Here is a 10,540-nt window from a genome sequence, read left to right as displayed (position 1 = left end):
TGCAAGTTTTGGTATTGGGAAGAAGAGTACATCGATATATTGATAGAGCGAAATTTAGTACATGTTCGTGCACTTTTAACTAGCATAGAGGCTGTAAATGAGACAAGTGCACTTGATGCTAGATTAGAGGCTACACGAGACTAGGTGTGAGGAGGAAGCAACATCGACTTCCGGCTTGAAGAAGAAAGGAGGATGCCAGATCGAGCCTTCTGGCTTGAAGAAGAAAGGAGGATGCCAGATCGACCCTCCTCCACAGATCAACAACGAGTGCATCGAGAAGGCCCTAACCCAACTCAAGGGAGTAGTTATGGAAGGGTATCTTCTAAAATGTATTCTTGTGGTTCTTGTTTTCTTTGACCTTGCTTTACTAGTCAAAATGTGATGATACATTTTTCATGTATCAAAAATAAATGATGAAATAAAGTTAAGGACTTGCAAAGAAATAATACACGGACAAGATGCGGCCGGGGTGCGTACGTGCGGTGGGCGCACGGCCACCGCATCTCAGGACAGGCCCGAACACGACCCTAAATCCCTACCCAAAAGGACAAAAACAGGATAAAACAAACGTCCGTTTAAGGTCGCGCGGTGGAGTTGGCCTAATTTGCCGCGGACGGGGCGGTGGTCACCACCAGCCCAGGGCGGGCGGGCGTTAAATAACACGCAGCGAAAGGCGTTCCTTGAATGGTCAGGCGGCCATTTCGAGAGCTCGGATCTCGACGGGGCAGTCATCGATCGTCCTGCTCGTCTCCTGGACCATGCCCCATGCATGCAGCCGGGCAAAGCGAGTGCGAGCGGGGGACTTGGCCTTGGCTGCTGGTCGACCGATCGTATCGTATAGCCACTGTGAGTGAGAACACGCACATCAACGTCAATGCTGTAGGAGTACGTCCTACCCAAGTGCGTGAGACTGTGGCGCAGATAAAAGTGACTGCACAGTGGGATTGAAATCCAGTGACTTGCTGTGAGCAAGCTCCCCTCTCCATCCCGTCCGATCGAGGATCAACGGATAGATCTACATGAACAGTACCCCTGAGCTACAGTAACTCGTCTACAGGAGATTATCCACAATCCCCTGGTCTACAGTGTCAGCTACAGTGCTTTGTGCTACAGCACTCAATCTGAACCGCCCCCTGCATCCAACGGCTGCCCAGTTACGCCGTGCCTTGCTGTGGGCAAGGCACTGGATCTCTGTCCGCCATTCGTATGCCTGTCTACAGTCGTATGACGTACGCACGCACCCATGGACGATACCGTTGCCGATCCAACGGGGTACTTTACGGGTCACACACTCACACTCACCGGAGACTGGCCGGCTGTATAGGATCCGTTCCGGCAGGAGGAAAGAAACCGTTATAGGAGGGCGCGCCGTGAGGAGCCCGAGCAATAGCATACTCAAAGATCGTTTCTGGGTGGCTGGCTGGCTGGTTGGCTAGCTAGCTCGTCGAAACGGGGGCTAAAGGTTTAAGCTGACGCGTGCGTGCAGAGCACGGCCGCGCGCGTGGCCGGGCGGTTCCCCGAGCGGGAATCCGAGGGCTTGCCCACGCGCGCCGGAGGCCGGCCGGTCGCCAGCGAGCAGCGGCAGCAGCCATGGAGTGCGTCGTGCAACAATAATGTGGGCGTCACCACAGTGCTGCGATTTCATGGCTGCAGCTAGGACTGGACACGAGCCGAGCCGAGCCGAGTCTGATCCGAGCCTGGCTTTGGCTCGCTCTGGAGCGGCTCGGCTCGGCTCGGCTCGCTCAGCCAACGAGCCTATTTCAGGTGGCTCGGCTCGTTTCAGGTATGGCTCGGCTCAGACCGAGCCGGCTCGTAAGCTAGCTGCCACCAGAACCTCTTTTACCGGCAAACCTTAGTTTATAGTCCACAATCTTGATTTTTTGCAGCAATTAAACCCATATTGCTAAAAATGAAACATCCAGCAGTCTATTGTTTTAAGAAATGGTCATACTAATGAAAAATAAGCTTTCTTCTATGAATTCTTCTACGAAAACTGTAACAATGGAACAAATATGAGAGAAAGAATTGGGCAGCGTTTGTATTGAATTTTGGACAGAACTTCCTTTGAACTTTACACAGCAAAACATCAAATGTTGAGAGCCAAACAAATAAATTTTGTATAGCCTAACACTTACCACTTTGACATAAAAAATGAGAAAATGTAGAGGAAATGGTTTAAAAAATGGCCTAGTGAACGTTGACAGCCAAACAAATATTGACAACAGTCTATATTGCTAATAATGCAACATCTAGTAGTAGTCTATGGTTTTAAAAATGGTCATAGTGACGAAAGATAAGCTTTCTTCTATGAAAAGTGTAGAGGAAATGGAACAAATATGTCAAACAAAGAATTGGGCAGCATTGCTTTTTAATTTTGGACAGTACCTCCTTTGAACTTTATACAGCAAAAATATTGAACGTTGACAGCCAAACAATGCAATTTTGTACATCATAACACTTAGCGCTTTGACATCAAAATGAGAATCTTCCTCCTCAAACAGAGTATCTTGATCAGGCACTGATCTTGATCATCCTTGTTCTCCTCTTCATCATCATCCTCAGCTTGCTTATGATGCTTCATTGCCTAGCACACAAAAACAGCACACACATGAGCTTAGACACGCATATATTTAACTTTTTGATAGCAAATACAGCATATACATGAGCTTGTACAAACTTATATTTGACTTTCGGATACAAAAACAACACATACATGAGCAGATGAGCTTGCACACACACATATTTTTGACCTTTGGATAGCAAAAACAGCAAACACATGAGCTTGGACATACATATTTGGTACAAACATACCGGTGAAGATATAGCCTCCCTCTCGGAGTCGTTTGTGAAGCCAGAGGCGGCGGCGATCGCGGAACGCACACTGGCATCGGTGGGGTCAGCGAGACATCGACACTGCGGAGTTTATTTTACCCTAAACAACAACTCAGCGAGCAGGACATTGCTGTAATCTTTCGCCCGCTTCCTCGGCAGCGGCTTCCTTGGCAGCGACGCAGTAGCTGCATTGCCCTTCCCCTTCCCCTTCTGCTTCCCGGAAGGCCGGGACAGGCGGCGTAGTCTTTATACTGGAAATCAAGCTCCTCTTCTTCCCCTTTTCCTTGTCCATTCTTGCGACGGCAGGGCTCTGCACACATCAGCAAAGAACAAATGGTCAATCATCAACAAAATTTTACATAGATAATAAAATAACCAGTCTACACAATCAATCACAAAGCAAATTCATCCATCCATCAATAAAATTCGTGCAGCATCCATCCTAGCTAGCTGCACTCTCCAGCCAACAAGCACAAGCATCCATCCATTAAATTCGTGTAACATCCATCCATCGCGTTTCCTAGCTAGCTGCGACCTCCAGCCACAATCACAAGCATCCATACATGATACATCCATCAAATTCGTGCGTGTGTGTGCGCCAGTGCGGGGAGCTAGCGCTAGGGATGGGAAGGACAGAGGAGATCGCTTACCTACTCATGTTATTCGGTGAGAAACCAGGGGAGACGCGTTCGCTGTGCTGAGGGAAAGCTGCGTCGGACGTCGCCATCGGTGCCGAACCCGACGAGTCCAGCTTGCGGCGCGGCGAGGAGAGGGGTGGCGGCGCCGGGAAGAGAAAGGGAGAAAGGGGAGGAAACCGCGTCGCGTGCTCTCGCTGCTGTGACCTAACGCCATCCGAGGCCGACGGGATTGGGCTGGGCCTGAACGAGTCACCGAGTTGGACCGGGCGAAACTCGGCTCGGCTCGGTCGGGAATCGGGCCTATTTTCCCAGCTCGGCTCGCCTAATTACCCTATCGGGCCGAGCTGTAACGGGCCGAGCTGGAGCGAGCTTCGAGCCGAGCCTAAAAGCTCGCTCGTACGTCCAGCCCTAGCTGCAGCGGCGGTGCAGGGAGGGGTCTGATCACAGGTGAACAGTGGCGCGAACCGGGGCCGGCATTGATTTTGTACCCCAAGCAAATGCCAAAGAGGGCCATGGTCGATCATGGTAGAACCACCACTTTGATCACTCTGGACGGATTACAACATCATTTTGAATTTTGGTAATTTTAGTGAGTATCCAGAATTTTGGAACCTCAAAATTCCAGGCCATGTTCAGACTAATTACAAATCAAATTTAAATTAGATCATTTTTGGTTAAAAATCGTTCAATTTTGATTGCCTGGAATTCAAAATAATTTTTGAATGTTTTGGAGAAGGTCTGAAATATTTGTGTTACAAAAATTGTAAACCTTGGTGCTAGAGGGAGTTCAAATGAATCTTAACGCCACAAAATAGCATCAAGATCAAGAAGAAGAGTTTCCATGGGCGAACACTCACTAACATCATAGCTGGTAGGCCTTGCCGAGCTCTAAAAAAAGCTAGTTGATTAATGGTAAACTATTTATTATGTTCAGTGTTCTTTGCATAGAGCTCCGCTTTTAGAGCAAGAAACCCGAGGAAACCGGAGGAACGAATATATAAACCCAGATCAAAATGTGGCCAAATCAAGTATGCGCGTCTACTGCATCGAGAATATGCAACTTATCATCTTTTTGAGAATATGCAACTTATCTAAGTTACATAAATATAACTATGATAATATATATTGTGTGTTAATGAAATTTAAGGTTATTTTAGTGAAAGAGAGGAAAAAAGAGAGAAATGTTATCTCGCAAACGCCTAAACTTGCCATGCCATGCCATGTCAACTAAAGTTGCACAGAGTAAATACACGCACGAAACTCTGCCTAAAATCAATTGCATAGGACTTAGATGTGCAATAGTTAGGGCACATCAAGATGTGCTTTAGCGAAACAGAAAAATAAATTAATTTGGTTTGGCTAGATCTCAGTACGTTGAGAAAAAACTATGCGCCCTGCCCTCGAGCGTGCAACTATACTTGCAAGGAAAAATAGAAATGTAAAAAATGACATGAAATGTACACTAGGAAATAAGAGAAAAAACATTGCACGACTAACTGGGCAGGATCCAATGGTTTAATGGCTGATTGAGAATAGTTATTTCACAATCGATTGAGAAATGGCAACTCGCTAAGCAATTTAGCTCATCATTTTATGGGCAAGGCTTATGTTTCAGATGATGTGGCTCTATCTCGTAATTGCACTTTCCGTGGGAATGACAAGTCGATTCAATCAATGAAATTTGCAAGCCACCACTGACTAACTCGTCTATTGCCAAAGGTGCAATACATCCGGACATGGAAGCGCTACGTGATAATCACTATGGCTTCTAAGCCATCTAGAGTTTTATTTGGGGCGACTCTTTAGTAAACATCTACTACTACTTGTTTAACGATTAGTAAACACTACAGTAAATATGCAGCTGAAACAAATGAATCTCATTGAAAACTTGTAGTTGAAACACAAGATGCAATTGAAACATTTTATGCAATTGTAAATGCAACATAATCAGACGCATCTTTACTAGATTATTACGTGGTAGTTGATATTTTCACTAATTAATGTGTAAATTAATTAGCAAACACAAAATAGGAAAGAGGACAATATTATCCTTTCGTCGGGTCCGGAAACTCGTGGTGTGTACCATCTACATACACACAACCCTCGAGGTCGCCGAAACTGATTTTGTACCCCAAGCAAATGCCAAAGAGGGCCATGGTCGATCATGGTAGAATCACCACCTTGATCACTCTGGACGGATTACAACATCATTTTGAATTTTGGTAATTTTAGTGAGTACCCAGAATTTTGGAACCTCAAAATTCCAGGCCATGTTCAGACTAATTACAAATCAAATTTAAATTAGATCATTTTTGGTTAAAAATCATTCATTTTTTATTGCTTGGAATTCAAAATAATTTTTGAATATTTTGGAAAAGGTCTGAAATATTTGTGTTACAAAAAATTTAAACCTTGGTGCTCGAGGGAGTTCAAATGAATCTTGACGCCACAAAATAGCATCAAGATCAAGAAGAAGAGTTTCCATGGGCGAACACTCACTAACATCATAGCTGGTAGGCCTTGCCGAGCTCTAAAAAAGCTAGTTGATTAATGGTAAACTATTTATTATGTTCAGTGTTCTTTGCATAGAGCTCCGCTTTTAGAGCAAGAAACCCGAGGAAACCGGAGGAACGAATATATAAACTCAGATCAAAATGTGGCCAAATCAAGTATGCACATCTACTGCAACTTATCTTCTTTTTGAGAATATGCAACTTATCTAAGTTATATCAATATAACTATGACAATATATATTGTGTGTTAATAAAATTTAAGGTTATTTTGGTGAAAGAGAGGAAAAAAGAGAGAAATGTTATCTCGCAAACGCCTAAACTTGCCATGCCATGCCAACTAAAGTTGCATAGAGTAGCATGACAAATGACGAGTGAGTTACAAGTTACTGTGTATTTTATTTTGTCTAGGGCACGTTGCACAACTAGGTGATCAAGCAAACATACAAAGAAAAAGAAAAAGGAAAAGAGAAAGAAAATACACGCACGAAACTCTACCTAAAATCAATTGCATAGGACTTTGATGAGCAATAGTTAGGGCACATCAAGATATGCTTTAGCAAAACTGAAAAGGAAATTAATTTGGTTTGGCTAGATCTCAGTAGGTTGAGAAAAAACTATGCGCCCTGCCCTCGAGCGTGCAACTGAACTTGCACGGAAAGTTAGAAATATAAAAAATGACATAAAATGTACACCAGGAAATAAAAGAAAAAAACACTGCACGACTAACTGGGCAGGATCCAATGGTTTAAAGGCTGATTTAGAATAGTTATTTCACAATCGGTTGAGAAATGGCAACTCGCTAAGCAATTTAGCTCTTCATTTTATGGGCAAGGCTTATGGTTCAGATGATGTGGCTCTATCTCGTAATTGCATTTTCCGTGGCAATGACAAGTCGATTCAATCAATGAAATTTGCAAGCCACACCACCGACTAACTCGTCTATTGCCAAAGGTGCAATACGTCCCAGGACATGGAAGCGCTATGTGATAGTCACTATGGTTTCTGAGCCATCTAGAGTTTTATTTGGGGCGGCAGTTCAGTAAACATATACTACTACCTGTTTAGTGATTAGTAAACACTACAGTAAACAAGTGAGATGTAGCTGTTGAATCTAGTTGAAAACTTGCAATTGAAACGCGTGATGCAATTGAAATATTTTATGCAATTGTAAATGCAACATAATCAAACGCATCGTTTACTATATTATTACGCGGTAGTTGTGCCGAAGTTAGGATTTCCCTTAATTTAATGTGAAAATTAATTAGCCAACACAAAATAGAGAAGTGGACAACATTATCCTTTGGTCGGGTCCGGAAACTCGTCGTGTATATTGATGCGTCACTACTAAGAAAACCTTATATACAGAACTTTAGCAGTAGCGCTTTGTTAAAAAAAAGCGCTAGTGCTACATAGTAGTAGCGCGTGCACGTTAACCGCGCTACAGATACGGATGTAGCAGTAGCGCGTCTCTATGGAAAAGTGCTACTACTAAAATTCCCACTACTAAGCCTATATGCTACAAATAGTAATAGCGATCTTAGAAGAACCACGCTACCGCTAAGATTGTTGTAGCAGCACGTTTACTGTGAAAAGCGCTACTACTAATGAAAATAAAATAAAATGAAAAACAAATAAAAAAGTAAATGAAAATGAAATAAATAGAAAGAGGAGAAAGGAAAAAATAAAAATAAAAGAAAAAGAACAATAAAGAAGAAAGGCATAGCAGTAGCGTATGTCCATAACAGTCGCTATAGGTAATGTAGCAACAACGCGTTTTTTAGATCCCCGATATAGAAAGAGAAAAGGAAATGAGAAAAGAAAAGGAAAATAAATAGTTATAGTAGTAGCGTGATTTGTAAAAAGTGCTATAGTTAACTTAGCTATAGCGCATTTTTACTTCCAGCGCTAGTGCTACGTTTGACTTAAACCCCCGCGCCGTTTTCCTCCCCCTCCCTCCGGCCACCACTTCTCCCTCAAATCCTTCGCCCACACTTTGCCGTTGTCTCCCCACTTTGCCGTCGCCCCACTTCGTTGTCGTCGATGCCCCTGGAGCCACCAGAGCCGCGCGCCGTCGACGCCACCGCAGCCGCCCCCTACGCCATAGGAGCCGCACGGCCTCATCACCGCCACCGGAGCCACCCTCGACGCCCCTGCCTCCCTCGCCGTCACCTGAGATGCCCCTGCCTCCCTCGCCACCATCGGAGCCATCCTCTGTAAGCCCCCACCCCTCCTCTCTCTCTCTCATGCATATCACAAACATTGGACAGAGAACTAGCTAGCTAGGTTAACTATTTTAATTATATTAATTATCTAGGGTAGTGCAAAAATTTAGTTAGGGCTTTGATAGAGAACTAGTTAGGTTAAATAGTTTAATTAGGTTAATTATCTAGGTTAGTGCAAAAAATTAGTTAGGGCTTTGACAGAGAACTAGCTAGGTTAACTAGTTTAATTAGGTTAATTATCTAGGTAAACTAACTAGGTTAATTAGCTAGGTTACTTAGGTTTGTTAGGTTAACAAGCTAGGTTAACTAGGTTGGCTAGGTTAGAGCAAAAATTTATTTTAGAGCATTAGGTCGGAAGGGTTAGAGAAAATTTTGCAATTTAATTGGGTTCTGTCCTAGGCAGAGAAGGGTTAGAGAAAATAATGTGTGTGTGTGTGAGAGAGAGAGAGGGGAATAGCTAGAACAGAATTTGGGTTCTGTCCTAGGCAGAGAAGTGTTTAGTGAGGTCATTTTGCAAAGGTTTTTGATTTTTGAAAAGACCACTATTTTTCAAGGAAAAGAATTTAGGCAAGTTTTATTTTAAAGATGATTCCTTCCTAGACTTTTAGCTTTAAACAAAAAACAAAAGCATTTAGCTAAAAATAAAAAACAGTAGCTATGGCATTTAGCTATAAACGAAAAACAGAATTGATGTTATAAGATATATGTCATTGATGTTCATTTGCATATTCCATTATTGTTGATTATATCTTTTCATTGAAGTGGTCATGTTATATCTTTTCATTGAAGTGGTTCGATTGTGCCCAAGTGGTCTTTTATTGTTTCCAGGGAATGAAGCCGAGTGGCCTATGTTTTGTCGGAATGTTGATTCATTTCCATTCCGGCAAATTTCAGGTGCTCGATTTGTCCACTTTTTAGCAAAGGTCATGCCGAAATTTCCGTGAATTTCGGCATGACTTGTGCTACAAACTAGGACATATCGAGTGCCCTGGATTTGCCGCACCGTGAAGGAATCAATGTTCCTACTAAACATATGCCTTTTTATGTCATTATTCATTTTATTAGGTCTAGAATTAATTGACTAGATTTAATTGTTGGAAACATGGCTAGCAATGATGAAGGACAGGGTTCTGGTGATTGCGACGACGTCTACCTGGCGGCAGACGAATTTTTGAGCCTTGTCGACGATCAACGGTTGTTGTTGCTGGGCCCACCTGTCACAACCAAGATCGACATCAAGACCGGCGCCAAGACAGGCGTTGAGACCCAGACCGGTACCGAGACAGGCGAAGCCAGTATAGAACCGAAACCGAAGAGGAGACGTCGATGCCCAAACCAGCTCAGCACTACTAGAGTGGTGGTCACGGAGGTGGACGACGACCATTTTGAGCTAAAAGAGCCCGCGAAAGCGCGGGCGTGCTACGACAACCAAACAGGATGCATCGTATGGACAACCGCCACCATCATTGATGAGAAACTAGGGAAGATAGAAAATATGAGGCCCTTCCTCCTAACAAAGCTGCACCAGGTATTCTTGTTCCCGGGACGGGATGAAAAGAAATATACTGATCCAGATAAAGACCCGACAATGAAGAAGATAAACAAACACGCCATGAGCAAGTTTAGAGACGCGTTGGCCGCCTGGAAAGTAAGGGTGAAAGAAAGGATCATCGACAAAAAGGAACCCTACTCCGAGATTGTAAAGGATAATCCGACAATTACAGAAGAGTAGTTTGAAATATCCAAGGCGGCTTGCGATGCCGAAGCTGCCAAAGATAAGTCAAAGTACATGAAGGGGCTTCAAGAGAGGAACATGGGGTGCCACCACCTTGGAAGCCCTGGTTACGCGGGGAAGAGGTCCATATGGGCCAAGGAGGATGCGGAACGCGAAAGTTTGGGCATCCCAGACCCCTTGGCGGAGTTCACCGTCCCGCGGGAGCGTGACGTCCTCAAGGCCCGGTATCGTTGGGACCCAGTGAAGAAAGTTTTCGAGACAGACGCGGTCATGGCGGAGTTCATGAGACTGTTGGTAATTTTAGTTTCTGGTCAATTCGACTGCATGTTTAGTCAAATTTGTAAACGATCCTTGTTCCTTTTGTAGAGAGAGCGGCACAGGATTGTGGCCGAAAGCGACTCGGCGTCTGAGGCATTGGCGAGGACCAAGTGGGACACCCCATTCAACCGGGCCTTGAACATATTGAAACAACTCCCAGTGGACACTGTTGTATGGACGCGTGCATAGCGTCGGAGATGGCACCACGTGGAAGAAGTACTACCATGAGACCATGGAGGAGAGAAACGAAAGACATAGGTTAACTAAAGAAAACATCGACAA

The 10,540-nt window shown here is 44.1% G+C and overlaps 1 long non-coding RNA gene across 1 annotated transcript; it reads right to left on the bottom strand.

The window, feature by feature from the left end:
- Positions 1–2,339: 2,339 nt before the first annotated feature.
- Positions 2,340–3,741, bottom strand: LOC123107181 (uncharacterized). The gene is made up of 3 exons (XR_006451604.1): positions 3,483–3,741; positions 2,812–3,142; positions 2,340–2,584 (listed from the first exon to the last, which is right to left on the bottom strand). It is a non-coding gene; the product is annotated as an uncharacterized lncRNA (long non-coding RNA).
- Positions 3,742–10,540: the final 6,799 nt, after the last annotated feature.

This window comes from Triticum aestivum, chromosome 5A (genome assembly GCF_018294505.1).
Source record: "Triticum aestivum cultivar Chinese Spring chromosome 5A, IWGSC CS RefSeq v2.1, whole genome shotgun sequence".
NCBI lineage: Eukaryota > Viridiplantae > Streptophyta > Magnoliopsida > Poales > Poaceae > Triticum > Triticum aestivum.
The sequence above is the reverse complement of the archived record's forward strand: the minus strand, read 5'-3'. Positions and strand labels throughout refer to the sequence as shown.